This window comes from Lissotriton vulgaris, chromosome 7 (assembly GCF_964263255.1).
Source record: "Lissotriton vulgaris chromosome 7, aLisVul1.2, whole genome shotgun sequence".
NCBI classification, from domain to species: domain Eukaryota; kingdom Metazoa; phylum Chordata; class Amphibia; order Caudata; family Salamandridae; genus Lissotriton; species Lissotriton vulgaris.
Genome location: NC_141695.1, coordinates 1,310,045,473 through 1,310,063,546, shown reverse-complemented (window position 1 = coordinate 1,310,063,546; position 18,074 = coordinate 1,310,045,473).

Here is an 18,074-nt window from a genome sequence, read left to right as displayed (position 1 = left end):
TGTGTCCACTCCTGGGGTGGGCTGCAGGCTCGGAGAGAAATGCTCTCGGCCTCTCTCTCATTCCGGCAGCGCAAGCCTCTGCTTCGGCTCGTATCGCGGCCCGTATTGCCAAGGGAGTGGAAGTACTGGGGCCGAAGTGCATAGCTGCACTTTTTGTTACACCATATCCGTGTTGGGGGCAACTGTTGACAGAGGATGATTGCGAGTCAGAAGGAGTGGCGGAGAGACTGCCTAAGGCACCATGATCGGTGCTGGAGTGTATTACGCAATATCTTATTTCTGCATACTGGAGTACCTGATTGTCGTATAACACATTGCGTTATATCTGCATAACGAACTACCTGATTAGTGTATGATGCATGGCATTATTTCTGCATAACAAACTACTTGATTGTCGTATGATGCGTTGAATTGTTTCTGCATAATGAACTACCTGATTAGCGTATTACACATTGCATGATTACTGCATAATGTACTACCTGATTAGTGTATTACACATTGCCTTATTTCTGCATAACAACGTACCTGATGGTTGTATTACACATTGCATTATTTTACATTGCAAAGTACCTGGTGGTTTTATTACGCATTGCATTATTTTTACATTGAAACGTGCGTGATTGTTGTTTTACGCATAGCATTATTGTTACATTGCAAAAGTGCCTGATTCTAGCATTATGAACTACATAACATGGTATTAGGATTACAGTGAAATGTTTAGAGGTGCTCAATATCGTCAGAACTTACAGGGGCTGGCTGGCCTAACAACCAGCCAGGAGAAATATTACACATACTCATATGATGGATTTATATTGTGTGGTCTTATTGTATATCTTTTTATATAAAATGTATACTCGTTTTTATAAAACTCGTGTGGAGTCTATTTGTGGTGTCATCATTGGGTTGCTGTGAGCGTGGTTACAAATACTTTACACATTTGCCTTGAAGATAAGCCTGGCTGCTCGTGCCAAGCTACCAAGCGGGCGAGCGGGGGCTATCTCAGAAGGTGACCTTCCTTTCCCTGACGTGGAAACGCGGGTCCCAATTTTGCCTAAGGTACCTACCTCAGCCAACCAGGGACTAACACGAAGGTATAGCTAAAGTAACTACGGTATAGCTGAGGGTAGTGGTACTAGGGTGTGGGAAGTGGTAAGGTAGGTAGATGTAAAGATAAGAGGTGGAAGTAGGGGAAATATGTTGTAGGTCAGATCTGAGGCACTAAAGTATAGATGGGTTTAAGGCACTAAGATATAGGATGGAATAGAGGTACTAGGGTATAAGTATAGGTGCAAAGGTTTAGGTACTAGTGTACAAGTTGAGTTTAAAAGACAAGGGTATAGGTACTGGTACTTGGGTATATGTTTTAATGGATCTGCTATGATATTGGAGGTGTTGAATTAATTAGCATATGAAAAGCAGTACAATGGTATAAGCAATGCTTAGCAACACTACGGTATAGGCAGTGGCAGCGAAAGTACAGAGTAGGCAATGGTAGAAGTAATAGAGGCACTACTGATGAGGTAGGGCTAGAGGGAATAGTGTAATAACTGAGGTCATGGAGTGGAGGTAGAGGTAAGGGGATATAGCTGCTGGTAGTAGTATAGCATATGTAGATGGTGAAGGACTGGGCTAAAAGAAAGAAAGCTGTAGCTATGGTATGTGAAGGGATAGGGATAAAGGTGTGTGTAAGTAAAGGTAAGGGTCCTATGGTATTGTCAGTGTAAAAGTGCTAGGGTGTAAGTAGTGGTATCAGGATATAAGCAATCATACAGCGGCGGTCAGTGCAGGTAAGCGGGTGAGGTGGCGGAGCAGGGCAATGGGATGTCACCAGACGATGGAATAGGAGTTATTTATTCATTTAATTTGCCCTATTCCATTGACTGCTGGCTTCCCCCCTCCCTTCCCATCTCACCCCGCTTATCTGAACCAACCGCCGCTGCAATCATACAGGTGCTACCGCAGGAGCACAGGAACAACAAACTGAGCAAGCAGCTTCTGGCTTCTGCTCTTCATGTTCTCTTGCATTTAGTCCTATTTTCTTAATGAAAAATGTATCTTTGGGTCCATTTTGGATGCAAGGGTTCATTTTGTGCTAAATGCTAGATTGCGCTCCTCGTATATTTCTGCATATTGTCACATAATTGTGCTGTATTTCACATAATTACATTTCTGTAAAATATGTGAGTAATACCAACCCTGATTGAAAACTTGTTTGATTCCAGTCATACAGAATTGGGTCACACTCCTCTGCCACAATAGTGTTCATGTGTGTATTCATTTTTTTTTGCTGTGTCACTAAATTGCTGTGTAACATCTGCACTGGATTTACTTCAATCATTTCACAATGTTCTACATTACTTAAGATGTTTACATTAACTTACATCCTTGAGAAAGCTCCGTGCATATCATGCTACCAGAGGGTGAAACATTTGTTAACTGACCTTATAATCAATATATCCATGTCCGAATTGTTACTCTTGTGTACTAAAGAATATGCTGAAAATGCAATTAAAAACACTTTGTTTGGAAGACAAAAAGGCTGTTTTGATCAAACAGTGTCCCCCAGCAGCACGGCAACAAGAAGACCTATGAGTAAAGTAAGAGGCAATTTATTGCATCCAATAATATTTGGTTCCTAGAATCATCATATCTGAAGCAATTATTTTATATTTGGTGTACGTCATTTTGAAGAGGAAAAACTACTGGAGGGCTTTTTAGTCCCCATTACCATGCCCAAATAGTTGGACAACGAATTGATGATATAGGCATGTGGCACCAATATAATACGCAGTGAGGGGATTTCATAACTTAATTATGTTTACATGAATTTCGTATTTTTTAGGTTTCTTGTATTATCCAGAACCTATCATATAACTTGTCCACTAGAGTTGGGACATACTCAATCCTAGAGGAATAAAAAATACTTGAGGTGGGTTAAATGATGTTTTTATGGGCCACATTATGGTCTGGTTATAATGCATTTTATTTTCCCCTTTTGACAAGTACTTACACTGGACCTTTTTCACCTACAGCGTAAAGATGAAGGGCTGTCAACCCTGGTAACACTGGGCCGTTCTAACCTATAGCGCAACGGTGAAGGGTAATCAGACCTGGAAATATTCACAGAATAATAACATGAATTTTAGTAATATTGAGCTCATGCCCCATACATCCGTGAGGGGAATAGAATATAAAGATATTATCTTTGTAAACTAACACCTATTATTATTTGAGGAAAGGTGAGGGAGGATATTGTTAGTGAGGGATTTTTTTATTCAATACCCCTGGTTTGAATGACCGGTATACCATACCTTTAAATAAACAATGAGTGAATCTAATCATGATTGAAAGGGTTTTTCAATGTGGTAGAGTGGTTGTCAATGGATCATATGAGTGAAGGTTGGTTTAAGGTTTGTGATGGACCCTTTGAGCCAGGTTACCAGTTTGAACCATGTTCTTCATTAACCGGTCTTAGGAACTCAAACTTTTTTCAAACCTTGAATTGGCATGCCTAGCAAATAAGCACCAAAGCATTTTGACCCATAGGGTCTTGATCACTGTTAATCATGACCCTACAGATGAAAATGTGTTGGTTGTGCATCTTGCACAATAAAATGTATGATTGTTGACATTCGAAAGGAGAGTGGGCCTTTATTCAAAGTAGAAATTGGTGGCCATATATATAGACATGTGTGTATTTATTTATGACCATGGTATGAAAACCAAAATTGCAGCACTCCTAAAGGTTGTAGTTTCAATTTCTTTTACTGATTGTCCTATATATCCAACAATCATATGAACACCTTAATTCTTCATTCCCCTCTCAAACATTTTTGCCAATGCTTCATCAGGAAGAGGTGAACAAATGTCTTAGGTGAAAGTCATCAATACATGTGGGCAGTTATGGGACCATAATTAATAGACCACTCTAATGCAGAGTTTTTCTAATGCCTACATTCACTGTACATGCTAATAGTTGTTATCTTAAAATGTTAAGTAACAACATTTCGTAGAGCGCACATACACTGGATGGTTTATTGGCACTATATATAGGAGTAGCCTAAGTCCTGATGAGTTATTCATATGCCTGAGTGAATAGCCATGTCTTAAGTAGTCTTTGGAATCTCAGGAGGTCTGTACAAGATCTAATATCATGGGGTAAGGTGTTCCAGAAGCGGGGGCCAGCACCACAAATCTGGTGCCACCTAACCGCTTTGTTTGTAGAGCTGGGTGACCACAAGGTTCATGTGAGCTGAACCCCAATTGCGGATGGGTATGTGTCTCTGAATAAGATTGGAGACAAATTGAGGGCAGATGCCATGCAAGAATTTGAAAATGAGGCACCTGATTTTGAAGGCACAGCGTTGTGATACGGGGAGCCAATTTTGCTTCCTCATCAGAGGAGAACATGTTGCCATCTGAACTGATGAAAAATCAGTCCTGCAGCCTGGTTATGCACAAATGTTAGTCTTTTGACTAAATATAGTGGCCGACCGAAATACAGTGAGTTGGCGTTATCCTTGTGAGAGATAACTAGGGCAAGAACTGCCTGCACCAGTGCTTCCCTAGTAAGAAGTCTGCTGAATTTTAATATCTTACGTAACTGGAGGAAACAGGTAGAGACTACTGTTCCAATCTAGGACTTCATGGATAAGTCGTAGTTGATTGTGACTCAATGGCTCTTAGCTGAGGAAGATGGGGTGGGGGGAGAGTCCAGCTCCGCTGGCCAAAAAATGGAGCTCCAAGGATTTCGAGACCCTCATATCAGAACCAGCTCGGTTTTGTCTGGTTTTAACTTCAAATGATTGCAGCTCATCCTATTGCGGATGTGCAGCATGGTAGCTTGGAATTCAGACCTAAAGTCAGATGTGTTGTCGATGGTAAATATTAGTTGCAGATCATCTGGATTGTTAAATGTGCACACATTTCTTTCTGTTAAGGACAGGAACCAAGGGAATAGATATAAATTGAACAAATGCCTCCTGCCATTATTATTTCTTGATAATATTTGTGATGAGATTTATTTTGGAGACTCATGTATTATGTTTTAAGTGTGTCAAATGGTCTATGATGGTTTGATAAAGTTTCGTAGTGACACTGTTGACTATTTGTAAATAGTGGCCCTGAGGGTGTATGATGATTGGCATTTTGCTAAACAATGGTGGTAGTGTGGATGTATGTTGGCAAATATGTGTTTGTACAATGGTATACGATAAGATGTATGATGCTAGTTTCGTTGTGCTATTATGACAGTGAGCTTGCAATGTGATCTTTGAGTGAATAATATATTATGTTTGTTTATATCCAAAAGGATGTATGAAGACTAGCAACATTTTGGCCCATGGACCTTCCAATTGGCGCAAAGGAATACACATATACACGGAGTTGGACAACCTGATAGATAGCAATGTCACTAGAGCAATAAACGCATTTAGAGCACAAATTAAGCTTTGGACATCGCTGCCCATTTCGGTGGCGGGAAGGATAGCCATCACCAAAATGGTGATACTCCACAGACTGTTGTACTTTTTTACAAACTTGCCCATAGTATTGCCTGCCCACATATTCAAAGTGCTAGACACATTGTTGATAGAACTAATCTGGGGCACGGGTAGACGAAGAATAGGACTAGCAAAGCTTAAATTAAACAACAGAAGCAGAGGAATCGGGGTACCGGACTTCAAAACAAATAGGACTGTCACAGAGGGAGTGGTAGGACATGTAAGCTACATAAGTTACTGATGCCAACCGTAAAGATACCACCGAATACACCTCCACTACTTAAAGTGGCTCTAGATTACTGGAGAAAGGCGCTATTGTATATTAAACAACATAGACCGTATGCCCCGAATATTCCTTTGTTGGGTATCCCACTGGCTTTCGAGGTAGTATCCCAACGAAGTATCTCAGCCCGGTTGGAAGCAGGAGTGGATACGATAGGTATGCTCTTTGTGGACGGTACACTGGTAGATCATAATACACTGGTAAGAGAGTGAGGAGTACTCAATATACTTTTTTTGACGCACACACAGATCCTGAGATTTATACGTAAGGGATGGGCGCTGGATGGATAAGAACCCCCAAAGCACGAATTAGTGAACATGTTGTATCTAATGGGAAACTGCAGTCATCTAACAAAGTGATTGGCCCATGGGATCAAATTACATATGGCGGCATTATTGCGGTCTCTCAGAGAAAGGTGGAATGAAGAAATAGGGAGGGATCTTACAGATAAGGAATGGAAGGGTGATATTGAATACCCTAGGAAGGTGGCACATAATCCCAAATTTAAATTCATACATCTAATGATATTACACCGGTCATATTTATCTTTCCACAGATTAAGTGTGATGTTTGCGGATGTAGCTGATGAGTGTCCCCGATGTCAAGAGCTGAACGCTGACCTACAACACATGTTATGGTCCTGCCCAAGTATTTTTAATTACTGGTCCACAATACACAACATATTAACAACCTAGCGCCTGGGAGATAATTAACAGCTTAAAATCCTCTTTGTTGGGACTAAGTCTTACTAGCAAACCTGGGCACCTCACAGCCCGCTTCCTTAATCTAATGCTAATAATAGCAAAAAGAACGATAACAATACGCTGGAAGGTGAGGAAAGCACCAGTGATCCAGGATTGTTATAATGATGCAATCCGTTGTGGTACTGTAGAGGGTATAGAAATTCAGAGGGAAGAAAGGCGTGGACTGAGGAAAAAACCTATTTAATTGGATTGGGATGTGTTAATGGAAGAACTTAAAGCGACTGATATTCATGCAATTTGACGAGTATACTGATGAACTGTAAATATGGATATGATAATAGTACAGGTGCCAGTACATTCAGGATGCAATGTTCTTATTGTTAAGGTAAAATATATAGCTTGAGTTGAGAACTCACGAAGTAACGTACAGAAAGGGGTGTTAGCGGCAAATGAGTGAATTAACAAAATGGCCGAAGGGCGGGAGGGGGGATTGAATTATTTCAGTTGTTAACAAAGTTATTTTGCTTCATTAGGTAGGATAAAATAAGGGAATGTTCACATGGCACGGTATAGAGAATATAAAATATAGTAAGAATGTATAAAGAGACAAACTATGCAAATTTTCTTTTTCTTTTTCCCACATATGTAAATGTAAATCCATGTAAGCTACAATGTTACTTGACTTTAACACATTCAAAGCAGCTACACTAATGGCTTCATGAAAACACAATTGCGAAGATGTATAACGAATCATCAGTACATGTTGTTATGGAGACAGGGCATACGTTGTAATGGATGTGAACCAACCCTAATAAAATATATTTAAACAAAAAAAATGTAAAAGGAAGTATGATTGCAAGACTATATTATTGCAGTCAAACTGTACAGCATCATTAAATGGAGGCTCTGGGGTGTGTGACAGTCCTCATATGATGGTATGTATGTGTATATATTTCTGTATAATAGTTTTTGTTACCAAGTACCATTCATTGTGTGTGTTTGGATGTATGACGGTTGATGTGTTGATATATAATTGTGTGTGTGTGTGTGTATGATGGAGCGAGGTGGTAAAACAAAATTTTGTACACCCCTCTCGAGATCAATATTCCATAACGTTAATATTTACTAATGGCATGTTATTCTGAATTAATCAACCATAGTATAAGATGCATACATTTTCTACATAAGGGAGTACTAATCTTGCTTGCATGATGCAATAAAATTAACTAATTTGTGTTGTTAGTGTGATGTAATCTAATGCACAGCTTAAAAATAACGCAGTTTAAGTATGCTTATTGTACACTTTTTTTGTGGCCAAAAAGTCGTCGGATATGTAAATATAAAGCGCATTTATGTGGCTTACCTGCTAGGTAATAACTAATGGGAAATATTAGTTTGGTGGGAGGTAAACAGAAGGGTTTCAGTACCATAATTAACATGAATTTGTGTTTGTTTCTATGATAGTTCCAAAAAGTGGCCTCAGAGGCCTGTTACAAAATGGTTGCCTGAATAATCTGTGAGCTAGTGCTGGACAGCGCATGCGCGCCTAAAGCCTGCAAGTGAGAAGTGAACCGCCTAGGATGATTGCCAAAACATGGACCGTCAAGTGTTCTGAATGTGAGAATATACCTCGACGTTGCAAATCGAGGAAGTGACTAGGCCACAAACTGTCCTAAACAAACCCCCTTTATTTTTCTGCTGATTCATTGTGAAAAGCATGTTGAAATGATGAGGAGATGCTCATCTACTCCAAATTTGTCCAATCAGAACTCGAATTGGTGATGTTAGTTACTTCTTAGATAGATTAAGTTAGGAAATTGGTGTATAAAAACTCCTGATTTTGCTAAGAGGGGGCCGCTCTTTCGATTTCCTCTGGAGATGCTGCCGGACTGAAGATCGATTCTTGGATGTAAGAATTTCTTATTGTTTATTTGTTTTTATTTGCAGGACTATTAGGATAAGATGAGGGTGTCATCTAGAGATGTTAGGTGAGAGTGAATTTGGAACTATCTGTTCTTTGCTAAACTTCTTACTGAACTTTTAAATAAATGTCTATTTCTGAGCTTTAAAATAAATGATCATTTTTAAAAATAAAGTTAAAAGATTCCTTTTGAATAAAGAAATCAATAAATGCCTAAATGTTGGACATACTAAAAGTTTGCTTTGAATAAAAATTAGATAAATGGAGAAGTAAAATCTGGTCCTTGGTTTTTCCTACGCCTGCTTTTCGTTCTAGCAGATCCATTGCCATTATGGTGGTGTGTCTGAATAAAATGGTGTTTAAATGAAACCATGGTAAATTGCTTTACATTGCAGGTGTAAATAAAAATAGTTAAATAGGTTTATACACTCTGCCAATGTTATAGTAGGAATCCTGGTTCGTTGGCCACATTTGTAAAGCCAAATTAAATGAACAGAGTAAGTGTGCAGTTTATTGGCCCCACTGTTGAATGAATGTGTGTTTTGAAGATTCGGGAAATGGCCATGTTGATTTAGAATATATTTTTGGAGTCCCGCTGCAGCATGTATGTGACCATTTTATGATGCTTATATCAACATATGTTGTTGGATGGTGGCATATGAACCTGGCTGTGTGGTTGTCAATAGATAAAGTGCTTTTCATATACTAGTGTCTTTCTGCGTTTAGTGGTGCATATGATGTTTGGGGAATGACTCTATGTGGAAATGTTGAAATAGGATGTGCGAAGTATTTAAGTATGAAGGAGGGTAGGTTGATTGTGATATAAAATATTTGATGATGTGGTGTTAGAATATGAGGTACTTAATGATGTTTTGGATTGTGTAGTGTATTCAGTTTTGTTTGAACAGATGTATGATGTACCAAATGCTGTATGATAGGGGCTAGAGATAGTGTTTACTTAGTATGGTGGAGCCTGAGCACAAGGAAAAGAAGGCATCTTACAATCAGCATTTCTGAATATTTACATTTATTGGCAAAGCTACCATCAACCAATTGGTCACCCTTAACTCCCTTTCAACTTTTCTTTTTTAAACAAATTTCTTTTTTTAATGACATTTTGTAAACAAAAAGTAACAGATACCTTCACCTTATGTCACCTCTTGCAGTGCTAAGTCTACATCATCTGCAATCCCTGAAATTACTTAAGAAAAGTTCAATTGAAATGCAATTGGTAGACCGTTTGCTTGCGTTTTTAAGTTTGTAAAAGGATGAATGATGTTGTGACAAAGTTCTTGGAGTAACATTGTAGTGCATTTGTAAACACTGACTGAGGGAGCATGATGGTCGATCTTTTGGCATATGATGGCTGTGTGCATACATTTAAAGGATAGGTGCATGTATGATAGTGGATATTTGAATGGTGTGTTGGCATGTTATAGTGGCTGTGTGGGTTTTTAAGTTTAGGTGAAACAAAATATGTTGGTGGGTGATGACTCATGAATGAGGCTATATGGTTGTCTTACAAGACTTGCGTAGCTGTATACTGTTGGCTTTGCATTTGTATAATGGTGTCTATGTGCAGTGATCGTGGTTCAAATGGCATTTGATGGTAGGTGTATGGACTATGTTGGTGGTTGTGGGCATATAAAAGTGGTTGTGTGATTTTTATTTTGGTGGTTTGTTGGATAAATAATAGTAGGTTGACAAACATATACTTTTTGGTGGGTGGCCATATGATAGTGTGTAGCCATAAGATAATGGGTGACCCCACACATAAAGGTGGGCATGTGTTATATTATGGTGTGTTTGTTTTTGTATGGTTGTGTAGACATATGATGGTAAGTGCAGTAGCTTGTAATGGTACATGTGTAGAATTATGATGTTGGTTGTATGGATCTAGGAAGATTGATGTTTTGGCAGTTGATGTTGATTGTGTTTAGCCAAGATCAAAGTGTTGGCAAATAATGATGCAAGTGCTGATATATATTGGGCGGTGTAGACTTATGATGGTGTATGTGTTGGCATATGATGAGGCATGTGCATGTATGAAGGTGGATGCATTGGCACATGATGGAGGGTGGGAGTGTTGCCGTATGAGTGTGGATGTATTAGTGTATGATTTTATCTGTGTACATGTATGAGGGTTGGTGACTTTGCATAATGTGGTGGTATTTTTGGCCTACAATGTTGTTCTATGGATATACAATTGTAGATCTGTTGGTGTATTGCTTTGGGTGTATAGCTTTGGTTGTGTGCATAAGATGTTGGGTGTGTTGAAAAATATTGGGAGTGCAGTGGAGCTTAAAGGTAGGTGATGCTTAAGACGTTGGCTTGGGTGGTGTATGCTAATGGTTGTGGGACATATAAACTCATATATATTTGGCTTCTACATATACTACCTTCCTTTATGCATCTATATACCTTCCACATACTTATGGATTTATATCTTTATTACTTTTGGATGTATTACTTTTACCTATTTATTACTTTTCTTCTAATTCAGCATATTCAATGCACGACCATATTTTTCACCCTATACCGCTCTCAATATATCCTCTAGCTCAACTCTCTGACTCATCTCAAAGCTCTTTCTACTACTCTTTCCAATGCACTACCCTATTTCTCACCCTATACCTCTATCAATATATCCATTTCCTCCACTCTCTCATTCATCTCAAACCCCATACCACTACTATGATTCCCAAAATAATCCTGTCAAGACTCTTCCCTACTCCACCCCTCCTTGCATCACCTCATACTTCTTTATATTATTCTGATCCCCCAAAACAAGCCTTTCTAAACCCTCCCTCATCTCAAACCCCATACCACTACTATGATTCCCAAAATAATCCTGTCAAGACTCTTCCCTACTCCACCCCTCCTTGCATCACCTCATACTTCTTTATACTATTCTGATCCCCCAAAACAAGCCTTTCTAAACCCTCCCTCTGACTCTTCCCTCTCCACCTCTCTTTTACTCATTCCAAGCCTCCTCCTACTGCTATGAGCTCGATAACAAAACAAATAAAATCTAAATCCTTCCCTTCTATCCTTCCACTATCCTTTTCAATCCAAATACCAGACTAACATGTCCACCACTCAAATTAATTTCATATTTCACTATACCAATTCACCACTAATTTTTTATGGGTTCCGGAGTAGTGTGTTACTCACTGAAAAAGCACTTCAATACCTCATCCGGGGTAGCGAGCACTATATAAATGCAAACCGTTTTACCTCTTCTACCCCTTCGCTATCCTTCTCAATCCAAATAACTGACTAACATATCCACCACTCAAATTACTTTCATATTTTCACTATACTAATTCACCACTTATCCTTTATGTGTCCTGAAGTAGCGTGCTACTAGAGGAAAAAGCACTTCAACACCCCATTAAAGGTAGCAAGTGTTATATAAATGCAAACCTTTTTCCCGCTTCTATCCTTCCACTATCCTTCTCAATCCAACTAAGTGACTAAAACATTGACCGGTCAAATTACATTCATATTTTCACTATACTAATTCACCGCTAATCCTTTATGAGTTCCAGAGTAACGTACTACTCACCGAAAAAGCGCTTTGACGCCTAGTCAGGGGTAGCAAGCACTATATAAATACAATTACAATACAATACGATGGTGGATGTTTTGTCCTATGATATTGGCTGTGTAGCAGTAATGTGGTAGATGTCTTGGTGTCTGATTATGGTTCAATGGACGTTTGATGGTGGTTATATGTTTCTTTAATTTTGCTTTGATTGACATGATGGTGGATGTGCTTGTCTATGGTGTTGGTTCTATGGACGTACCATGGTGGGCCTGGGTGTGTTGCCTTGTGACAGTATTTGTGTTGATGTATGACACTGGCTGATAGGTATATGACAGTGAGTGTGTTGGAGGAGGATGATGATTATGCTTGCACCTGCCTTGGGTTGTGTAGACTTATATTAGTTGGTGTGTTTGCAAATTATGTTGTTTGTGTGAATGTATGGTGATGCGTTTATTGGACTGTGATGGAAATTATATGGTTATATGAGGTTGGTGCATGGGTGTATAATTTTGGATGTGTTCACGTACGATGGTGTATGTTTTGACATAGGACAGTTAGATTGTTGATGTATGACAATTAATTTGTGGTGTATGAAAGTGTATGGGTTTGAAGTATGATGGTGGATATGGTGACGTATGCTGTTATTTTGTTGCATATATTATGGTGGGTTTGCCCCTGCGTTTTGAAGGTTTATTGTGCTGTATGTGCTCTTACTGCTATAGCAGCGCCTCCTTGTGCCTCTGTCTATTTATTTGCAGCCCCCCATGTGCCTCCGCCTCTTTGTGGCTTCACCCCACTGCAGTCCCTGTGTTTCTCCACTGGTGCCAGTGTGCTCCTTTCCTTCCCTATAACTCCTGCATTCATTGTGATAACAATTCATTTAACTTTGCACTGTGTGGAGGTGCATGTATTAGTACACTTGCAATAAATGAAGTGCTAATGGGTCACTTTTTTACAGGCATGGCATAAATATATATGTGTGTAACAAGCAGAGGATATGTGGTTAACCACGTAAGATGGCAATGTACAGTTATCGAGGGGCTCTGGGCTCATATTAAGCTACGTGGTCAAAGATAATATTACTGTGCCCCAGTTTGATCAATCGAGGTTTGTATTTTTGATAGGCTGTGTTTCAAAGTCTTGTATTGATTAAGAGTCCCATCCACTTATATTTGTAAGGTCGTCTCATCTGCGTAGGATATATATATTTTGTATTTATTTATCGTTTAGTAAAGAAGTACAGATACCGTTCTACATCAAATTCCCATTTCCAGTACCTATGGATTGAAAAGCAGATGGATTTTGTCAAGTTCATGCCTTCCTCTTTTGCTAACCCCAAATGTATATATAGGAATAGCAAAGCTCGGATGTAAATCTTACATAGGGGGGTGAAAGAGGTGACCCCTGGGGCACGCCACATTCCATCTTGAAATGGGAGGAGCAGAACATCCCAAATGGACCGCGGTGGAATAATCCTCCAAGAATGAGGCAAACCATGGCAGCAGCAGCCAGGGAAGCAGGCCACCTCCTGAGTGGCGTAATGAAACTTGAGGGGTCCCCCGGAAAAGTACATGGAGAGGGCCAGGAGCTCTCAGGCCAGGGTGCTGTGCTGAGGGAGACCCTGGAGCAGCCCCGCACTGTCGGGGGCTGTGGGGTGCCTTTGTTAAGCCGCTGCACCTCCCCAAGGCTTCCAGTAGAAGGCCATGATGAACAGCGTCAAAGACTGCAAATAAACTGAGTAGGATCAGCACTAGCCTGCCATGTCCATAGTCCTTGAAATGTTGTTCACTAAGTCTATGGTCCAAACAGTGGGCTGAAACCTGGGAGACGCATGTTTAGAGTGTCAGATTTATCTAGGTGCCATTGAAGTTATACAACACCTGTTACTTCAGTAATTGGTCAATTTCTGACTGCCTTGTGGTCTATAGCTGCCTGGCTTTTCTGGGCCAAAATTGTTTTTTTTTGGGAGGTGTATAGTGAGAGCTTGCTTAAGTGGGACCGGGGTACCCTGTGATGAAAACGTATAGATTATACTTTCCAGACAAGGGGGAAAAACTGTCTTTTCAAGGAAGCCACCTTCCACCGAAATTCATGACTTAATGGTAGATTGATGGGATATGTGCACTCATGAAAGAGCTTCAGTTCAGTTATAGGAAAGGGGACTCATTTGTTAAAGGATGCACTTGGGTGCCCGGACAAACTGTGTGAGGTGTTGCCGTGCAGATTTCCACGGGATAGGCACGACATCCAGACGGTATCCACAACTGCTTTGGCATGGGAACAACTGACAAAGCGTACGGGGGCTCCTCTATTGTATTCCTCCGCATTACCACTGCCCAACAGGTGGATTCTGATTACGGGTGAGGGTAATGTGCAGCGCACGCTCACAGCATTTGACATAGGGAAGGTGGGTGGCCTGTTCCCTGGGGGTCACGTTCTTTCCATAGAAGAGGACGTCAGATTCATGGTCTGCAATTTCTTGACGCGCTTTAACATGTGCAGAGTGAAGTCTGCGTTGCGTGCAACGTTCCCCACGTATCCAGTGGAACCAGATTCATTCCCCCCTCTTACATTGGTTCTGGAAAGCTCGGGTGGCGCTCACTTGATCTCTAATATGTACAAAGCCTGTGTTTAGATGCTACCTGTAGAAGACTCCAAACTTAGACGGGCATGGGAGGCAGACACGGGAGGGGAAATTTTGGATGAACAATGGGCGAAGTGCTGCAAGGTCACCAGGGACATCTCACTTAACAGCCGGCACAGGCTATTGCATTTCAAATTTCTCCACTGAGCCTATTTTACGCCAGCAATCGCCCATAGGTTTGACGCTACTAAACCACATCATTGCTTAAAATGTACATCCCAGCACGCTGACTTTATACACTTGGCATGGACATGTCCCCGATTACACACATATTGGTCCGCAGTTCATGAGACATTAGGGAAAATAATTGGGATCCCACTTGTACACCTCCCTGAAATTGCCCTTTTTGGGTATACTATCCAGATTTCCGAGAAAGTTAGGAAATTGGCGTCCCTGGGGCTACCTACTACTGTCAAAGAGGGAAGTGGCCATACACTGGGACAGGAAGACGGCCCCTAAGATGCAGGATTGGATGATTAGCCTGACCTACTGCAACACGAATGCGGAAGAATATGCCAGCCTCATGCCATCGACGTCTCACCCCAAGGACATTTGGAGACCGTTAAGGGCCTATCTAGAAATGACTAAGCAGATTACCAGCTCACAGGTGGACAGTGGTATTGTGCCTGAGGGAGAGGAGAGTGCACGGACATATGACTGTGCGAGGGGGTGCACAGTGCACACAACAGCATACCAGTGTTTTGCACGGTGGTCATACATGGAGAGCTTTCAGCATGACACTGCGGATGGGGTCGCATGGGGGGATGGGGGTGGGGCTGGGGTCCTGTGTTTGTTGTTATATTGCCATTCCGCTGATTTGGATAATGTTTGCGATTGTGCTGCAACTGTCAGGAACATTATGCTTTTTCTTTTTGTGTTTGCTGATGCTATACAACATGCATTCTGAATACTCTCCTTTATTTGAAAAATAAAGTGTTAAAAAAAGATGTACTTTAGTGATGTTAAGATTGGCGGGCACCTTTTACTCTATTAGTCAGCATTCTCTGATCTCCAAGGAAGGGCACACATTTGCACCAGACATGCTAGTTACAAAATGTACTGTTGACTGATTTTTTAATAGTTCATAATTTACCATTGAAGTAAACTTTTTCTAAATACATGTGGGCAATGCCAGTATGTTATGATTAGAGAATGCTCTGCATTGTTATTACATAATCCCGAATTGAGTTTCTTCTTTCATGAAGATTTTTTTTGACAGTCAAATTGTAGTCCCTTTTCTGTGTCTCAGATCTGCCCCAGATCTCGGCTTTGCGATTTTCGTCACTTAGTTGTGTGGTGTTTTATATGATGGTAGACAAGAGGTCTGCCAGTAGTTACACATAAACATGTACACTGCTATTAAATAAAATTGTACCAGAAAAAAAAAAACTATGTACTTGGGTGGAAATTGAGGGTCATATTTATGGCTGGGGTTGTGTCGTGCTTGCACCACGCAACATGATGCATGCACAGCGCAAGCCCAAAATGTGATTTTTTAAGCCACGGAAGGTCACCTTGCATGTCCCTGAGCGGCTTCATAAATCCAGAGTAAAGCAAACCAGTGCAAATCACCCTAGGAAGGTGTTCCATGGGCATTGCGTGGGTAAGCCCACGCAACTCCCATGGATTTTAATGCATTCCAGATTTACCAAAAGAGGTAGACCTGGAAAGTGCCAAAATGGTATGCCTTCCCAGGTGAGGCATAACGAGAAAAAATATCTTTATTTCACCCTTAGGCTTCCTCTTTCTATGTTTTCTACATTCTGCAGAATACAAAGAAAGAGAAATATGCCTCAGGGGATTGTTTATTTGCAGGAAGATGCCCCTTCCTGCACAAAAACAGTCCTCCTTACAACGCAGGTACCCTTGCACCATGGCGGCGCCATCGCAAGGACAAAGGCAGGAAGGTGCCATATTCTATTCAATACAGCGCATTCGTGCCCTTTCCCTGTCTTGCAACACAGCAAGGTTACTTGTTACGTTGAGCTAAAACATGACAGATGGAGGAACCTTCATAGAAATGCACCTGATCAAAAATTCCCTCTATAGTAGTTTTCCCCTTCCAATTTGTGACATTCAGAGGGGGATTATGTGCACACCGATAAGACACCCGCCATCACAATGACAGTTCTACTCAGAACTTAAACATGCAATGAAAAAAAGCACAGGTGCACCATAAACTGAAAGTGTGCAAAAACAACACAATAATTGTAAAGGCACAAATAGTGACGTCCAGAGGTCTGGTTTGTTTGATTGATTTATTTGTCAATAGTAGAAAAACGAACAGCCGACGCGTTTCCTTCCTGGAAAGGACTTCTTCAGGGCTGTATTTACAAAAAGACACATAAACATACGATTAAAATCATGGACTATTATACAACTCAGCCGAGCAAAAATAGTCACAAGTTAAAAAAAAGAAACATTACTGAAGATGTACTACAGACAACAGTCTTAATTGCTACATACTTAAGTTTATCTGAACATGGCTATCCCCACATCAGTCAAGATAAAAACAGGTACTAGACAAAATAATTGAAAAATTAACGCATTAGAAAATATCATTGATCATACAGATAAAGAACATTAAAAATATACATCAAAGACAATCTGCTGGTATATACAGAGATTAGAAGACAACAAATCAACAACAATTCATTGCTGAAAAAGAATGACAAGTGAAATCACGCATGGTTGCCACCAAAGTCTAAGGTATATATAATAAGACACCACCTACCAGAAATAAGATGTAAATATATTTTGCGGTGTTTGTAGTCCTATATTGAAGAACAGAAAGTCAGGGTCGGTTTCGCAGTCTCTAATAAAAACTAGAGAGAAAAAAAGGAGATGTGACAGGAAGCAAGGATAGTTTTTATTAGAGACTGGCAACCATGCGTGATTTCACTTGTCATTCTTTTTCCCATTTTTCAGCAATGAATTGTTGTTGATTCGTTGTCTTCTAATGTCTGTATATACCAGCAGATTGTCTTTGATGTATATTTTTAATGTTCTTTATCTGTATGATCAATGATATTTTCTGATGCGTTAATTTTTCAATCATTTTGTCTAGTACCTGTTTTTATCTTGACTGATGTGGGGATAGCCATGTTCAGATAAACTTAAGTATGTAGCAATTAGGACTGTTGTCTGTAGTACATCTTCAGTAATGTTTCTTTTTTTAAACTTGGGACTATTTTTGCTCGGCTGAGTTGTATAATAGTCCATGATTTTAATCATATGTTTTTGTGTCTTTTTGTAAATACAGCCCTGAAGAAGTCCTTTCCGGGACGAAACGCGTCGGCTGTTCGTTTTTCTACTATTGACAAATAAATCAATCAAACAAACCAGACCTCTGGACGTCACTATTTTTGCCTTTACAATTATTGTGTTGTTTTTGCACACTTTCAGTTTATGGTGCACCTGTGCTTTTTTTCATTACTTGTTATGTTGAGCTGCGTGACATTTTGAAAAATA